The sequence below is a fragment of the Molossus molossus genome, unplaced genomic scaffold, assembly GCF_014108415.1.
Source record: "Molossus molossus isolate mMolMol1 unplaced genomic scaffold, mMolMol1.p scaffold_m16_p_5, whole genome shotgun sequence".
In the NCBI taxonomy this organism is placed as follows: Eukaryota; Metazoa; Chordata; class Mammalia; order Chiroptera; family Molossidae; genus Molossus; species Molossus molossus.
In genome coordinates, this window is record NW_023425388.1 from 52,007,981 (window position 1) to 52,014,146 (window position 6,166).

The window sequence follows — 6,166 nt, forward strand, 5'->3', positions numbered from 1 at the left end:
TGAACCTATAATTATTTAAAAATCAAACGTATTTCTAAAAAGATCCTGGAACATTGTATTCAATAAATGTTATTTGTTATTATTTTGTCATAGCTCTTTTTCAAGTTTTTCTATATTTAAGATACGTTAATTTTGAAATTAAATAAACAGCCATAAATGCTATTTTTTAAAAACAAGATTATGCCTCAGCAAAGTTACAAGTTGTTAAAAATATAAGGCCTTTGGGTCCCTTGTGCACTGTTACGTAGGTTAGTTTTTGATAACTGGTGTCATTTTGATGCCCCTTTTGAGTTGTGATAATATCCGGAGGCATGTATAAGGAAGCCCAAACCGTGGGTCTGGGAATGTTGGTCAACTGGAGGAAGGACACTGTGGACACAGTAGATGAGAAACGACCTCCAGCAATTAGAACTGTGGTCCTGAGTGATTTCTAGTCCCAGTGCGCCCGCAGTGAGAGCAATTACTCAGTGTTGTCTCCCAGTTACTTGGGCTGGAAAAGCCAGCGTCATGGGATCCAGAGGGGCCCCGGAGACTATCGTGTGCAGTCTTTTCATCCATAGTCAGACAGTAAGGGCCAGGGAGAAGAAGACTCCTGGCAAGGCCCACAACCTTGAATCAAGGCCAAATGTTTGTCCTGGATCTCACTGCGGTGGGGCCTTGGTCAGCAGGGATTGGCTGATGCATCCCCACAACAATGACCCAGGGTCACCGAGTATGACCAGGAGAGGAAAGCTTAGGGGGCACCCGCAGGCACTGAAGGGGCGTGGAGAGGTGCCCAAGGTGAGGCCGGGCCACCCCTGTTACCAGGCATCCGGAGCTCAGGGCAACACTGTGACAGATGGCAGCCTGCGTGACGTGCTCTAGGGGCTTCCGCTCTACATTCAGAATCTGAGATTTTGATTCAAAGGGCATCCCAGTTCTGAAATCCTAAACTCTCTCCATAGACTATGTCGTGCAGTTAGAAAGCTGTGCACCAGGCATGAGGAGAAGGGCATCTTTTTGTTCATTTAAGAGCCATCCGTGCCAGCTGAGCCCTTGACTGCAAGTCATTTCCATGCCTGCCACTCGCTAGCCATGTGTTCTCAGGTTCTCCTCTCCCAACCTCAGTTTCTTCATCCACCAAGTGAGACTTTTTACTTCCTTCATTGGCAGGATTGTGGTACAGATTAGGTGAGCTCTCGGAAATGAAAGCCACTGGTGATCTGTAAGGATAGTTTTACTTTTAGTATTTTCCTCTCATAAGCTCCTGCCTCCCTCCAGGGTTCTATCAGGGATTGGCCTCTTGTGCCTGAGAATTGAGATATGACCCCCTCATTTCCAAGGACAACTGCAAACCTGAAACTTCAAGGAATGACTTTCAGAGTGGATATTTACATACCCAACCAGGCCTCCGGAGGAGAGGTTTTGGTGCCAGAGGGCCTCAAATCACATCCCGTAAAGCCACTAGCCAATTCTGTTGAATGGCTTCGCTGAGATGAAGAGGTTTATAGGAAGGAAACAGGCACAAAGGCATAGGAGGCCAACTAGAAAAAAATAGCACTGACCCCATTTGCACCATCTTACCTACCTGGAACCGGATGGAGATGCCTTAGCCATCACTGCTTGGCCTACCCTGCCACCTTGTGGCTGTTTCCTAGACTGCACTAGTGGAACTGCAGAGGAGCAATGCAACCAACCTAAATCAAACACTCACTCTTTCACTCCATCATTCAGCAAACCTGTACAGATGGTTTTCCAGGATGAGGAAATTCACAGACGGCTGATTTTGAAGGAGGTCCTGGGTAGGGGTGATGGGGGAGAGTCAGAGGAAAAACACACATGCTGAGCAGTGGACATGGTATAGACAAAGACACTGCTATGTTTGGGAATAGATGCGTTGCTCTTTGTAACTTAAAGTTAGGGAGCACCAGGTAGAAATAATGGGAGAGGAGGTATTGTCCCACTACCAAAAAATGGTGTATGTGAAGCCCCAAGCCAGGGTGTGCTTGGAAAGAAGAGATAGACACCAGCCACCCCTGGAGTGCAGCTCAGGTCGGGGTACAGGTGCTGTACAATCCTGAACAGTGGCCCCTGAAACCTATGATCATGCCTTTCTCTCTTGAGATTCATACCACACCCATACCCCTGACTTCCTCCCAAGGTCTACATCAGTGTGTACATGGGTTAGGATCTCAGGAAAAGGCAAATGAGAAAGGGACCTTTGAGTGGTTCAGTCCACGCCTCCTCCTGCGTCAACAAGACTGCCAGCTTACCGTGAACCTTCTGCGTAGTCACCTCAGTGGTAAGTCCGAAGCCCATTCCTTCCTTACGCATCTGCTCGGAAATCCTTGATTCTGCCCAGTCAAGTTCTGCCTTTTTATAATTCCTACCCCTTGGTCCAAAGTTAGCTCCCTTAGAGTCACACCAAAGAACCGATGTACAGAGATTTATGACCGAGGTAATCATTCAGGGGCTGCACGAAGGAATGCAGGCATAGAAATTCATGGAAACGGAGGCAGTGATTTCAGGGGGAAGAACACCGGCTTAGGCAACTGGAGAGCCATGTTCTGGTCCATATAGAGTGTCTTGTTCAATGTCACTTGGTTTCCTTTGGTGTACGATGAAGGGGTGGATTAGGATAGAGATTCTCGCCTCTGGCAGCACATGAATGTCACCTGGGGAGCAGGCAGCAGAGCGCTGCTGGGCTAGCTCGTCACCGGGGTACGTGCAAACACTCCATGGCTTTCAAAGTATGATTAGGTGTAACAGTCTGCAACTCTGGCTAAGAGGCTTTTATCAAGCTTGCGATGGCCTGGTACACACTGTATTTGGTGGTGCGTGATCCATAGAGACCTACATGCACCTAGACGTTTCTCCCTTCTGCGTAACCCAAGTGTTGTTGCTCAGTGAGCATACTTACTCTGTCCCCTGGTGTCCTTCTGCGGTGAGAACAGTAATATGAGAGACACAGCTGGTTAAAAGGGAAGGAGGAGAAGCACACCCAGCCTCCACTAAGTGACCTGGCCTCTTTGCAGCCCAGCTCTCTAGGGGATCAAACAACCCCTCTCAGTGGGCTGTTGTGAAGGTGACTGAGACCATGCGTGCAAGACCTGGAGCCCAGCCTCCAAGTCTCAAGTCCCTTTGCCTCTGGCAGCAGGGAGGGAGTACGACGGAGAGGCGAGGGTGGTGCCACTTCTACAAGCATGTCACCAGCCCCTCCGCAGACATGGTCTACCATAGGTTGAACTGTGTCCACCCCAAAATTCACATGTTGAAGTCCTAACCCCCACACCTGGGAATGTGACCTGATTTGGAAATAGGGTGGCTGCAGGTACAATTGGTTAAGATGAGGTCATTAGGGCGGGCCCTGCTCCAATATGAATGGTACCCATATTTAAAAAGGGACAAAGCGGGGTTGGACACAGAGACATGCACACAAGGAGAATGCCATGTGAGGATGAAGACAGCTATCAGGATGATGCTTCTACAAGTGAAGGAGTGCCAAGCTTGGCCAGCAAGCCGCCAGACCCAGGGGAGAAGACTGGAGTAAGGTCTCTCTCACAGCCCTCCGAAGGAACCCAACTGTGGACCCCTTGACCTGACTTCGAGCCTCCAGAACTGTGAGACAGTACAGTTCTGCTGTCTGAGGCACTCTGTCTGCGGCGCCTGTCCCAGCAGCCCTGGCACACTGCACCCCCTGCAGGGAGAGGCTCCTGCTGGCCACGTCACGGAGGACAGCTGTGTCCTGACGGCAGGAGGCGCTGCAGGTGCACTGAAGGGAGGGAGAGGCTTGAAAGCCCTGAGCTTGCTCCTGCCTGGTGCTGCCCTGAGCACACCCCTCGCAAAGCCCCTGAATCCTCAGTGTCATTTATTAGCTATAACGTGATAACTCTCTGTGTTTCTTTGTGATTCCACCTCCATATGTGTCCATGTTTGTTTTTCTCGACTGCTCACTCTTTGAAGAATGGGACAATGTTACAAGCCAAACTGGGAGTCCAGAGATCTCTTCAAAAAAGGGTTCTTGGTGTGACCTTTTAAGCATGTCCCCTTTCCCTTCCAGCCTGGTTTCTTTACTTGTAGAACAGAATCATAATGGCGAAGGCCCCTCCAGTCACGGCATTCGACTCTGACTCCAAGCATCTTGCTCTTTACCACCCTGCCCACTTGCTGTGCAAAAGGCAGGGAGAGGCCCAGGAGCCCACCCCTTACATGTCACGAGACGTCAGTCACTGCTATGGAGCGAGTCAGACTCATTTAATCAGAGACTAGCCCCAGGGCTTAGAGGGTAATACCGTAAGTAGTTCGGGGGCTCCAAGGTCCCTGGGTCCCCTTCCTAGACTCCAAAGCCCTCCTGCTTGGGTGCCTGTGTTTCTAGAAGGCCAGTTCCTTCGTAACCACTGAGGTTTTCTTCTCCTTCACTGAAGGTGTGTGGCCCTGGACACGCTACGCTTGCGCCCACACAGGACCAGGCTCCTGCAAGCCTCTTGGCTTCCTGCAGATGCTTCAGGGGGTGGACGAGCATTGTCTTCCCAAGTGGCTACAGGGTTTTGGGTAGACGGCTTTTGTGCCTTACCTCTGAGGGATCCCAGCATGCCTCAGCCCCCACTACTGAGAAGCCTGGACCCGATTTAACAGTGTATAAGCCTCTTCCCAGTGGCAGACACTTCGAGACCTGGACAGCTGTGCAAACTGTGCTCTTTGGTTCTGGGAAACAGCCTCAGACAGACCAGGCCAACTCTAATGGGTGCTGTAGGAATAGACGCAGGAACTTCATCATGAAGTGGTGATTAGAGGAATGGAATCTTCTGGAAATCTAAGACCAGAACCCCTCAGTCAATGACAAGCTTCCTAGAACTTGGTACTGGAAGGTCATCCTTGCTCCAGGTCTCCTCCTCCAGGGACCTCACCCGGTCATTAATTTGAGTCGGGGGTCAGCTTCTCTGTGCTTCTCTTCCCTATTCTAATCCTCTCAGTGTTTTCCCACAATGCCTCTGGCAGGACACACAACAATTTCTAGAAGGAACATGAATGAACATTTCTATTTAGATTGCTATTTAATTTATACTCAGGGAAAATGTCTAAAGCGTAAGTTGACTGAAAGAAAAATAGTACATAAATATTCAAGGTAGGGTGCCATAGCAAAATTATAAAGGTGGATCACAAGTGAATGAAATTTGAGAAACCCTGGACTAGCTGGTTGTTTCCATGGTTCATGACAAATTCCCAGGACACATCATTTTAGTGGCCCACCTTATCAGCATCCCTATTTAGGCAGCACTTTCCACACCACACAGAATAGGCCACAGCCAGCCTGGGTCCAGGGTCCATCCTTAGACAAATCCGTGGCCAGGGCAGTAGGTCCCATGATATGAGTACAGCTGCCCGAGTTCTGACTCCAGCAGGGGCCGAGGACAATGAGCTGCTGGTGGAACACCTTCTGTGGACAGGGTCAACTTGATGTATTTTTAGGGGCCCCTGGTTCCCCTGTAACTTTTGGACACTGTCTCTATCCTGGAGTTTCTGAGGTGGGCGTGTGGTTTCCATCCCCCTGGAACCTCTGCTTTGAGGGCGTCACTGTGAGAACCGAATAGAATCATTGATACAAAAGTGCTTTGAAAATCATAAACACCTCACAGATGCAAGGTGTTATTACCACTGCTTAATACAATTATTGCCATCGTGACACAGAGAGAGGAATGGGGACCCAGATTCCAGAGATAGCTCGTTTTCCCCAAGACAAGAAAATGATCAAAGTTTTACCAAGGACCCGTTGTGTGAACTCAGGCAAGTTGGCCACCACTTGGCTGTGTGACCTCAGACAAGCCCCTGCCTCAGTTTCCCTGTATCTGAAATGGGAACATTTGTGTCTGTTCTTCCTGCCCTTGGACTGGAGTAAAGGGCAGAAGCCCACCCTCCGCTCTCTGCCCGAAGGCGCCGGGTGACAGTAGGCAAGTCCCCACGTCTCTGCCTTGGTCCTTTCTTGAGTCGATGACAGATTGGAACTAGGTGATCCTTTCGTCTCCCATCCCTTCCAGCTTCTAAGCGGCTCTGCTTGATTCTAACCATTCCTCGTCTCTGGGTCTATCCTCCTCCAACCTCCACCCTGGTCCTGAGAAACCTTCCCCTTAAAAATCCCACAACATAGAGAAGAACCTCAGGCGCCCCTGTTTTGAAAGGTATGCATTTG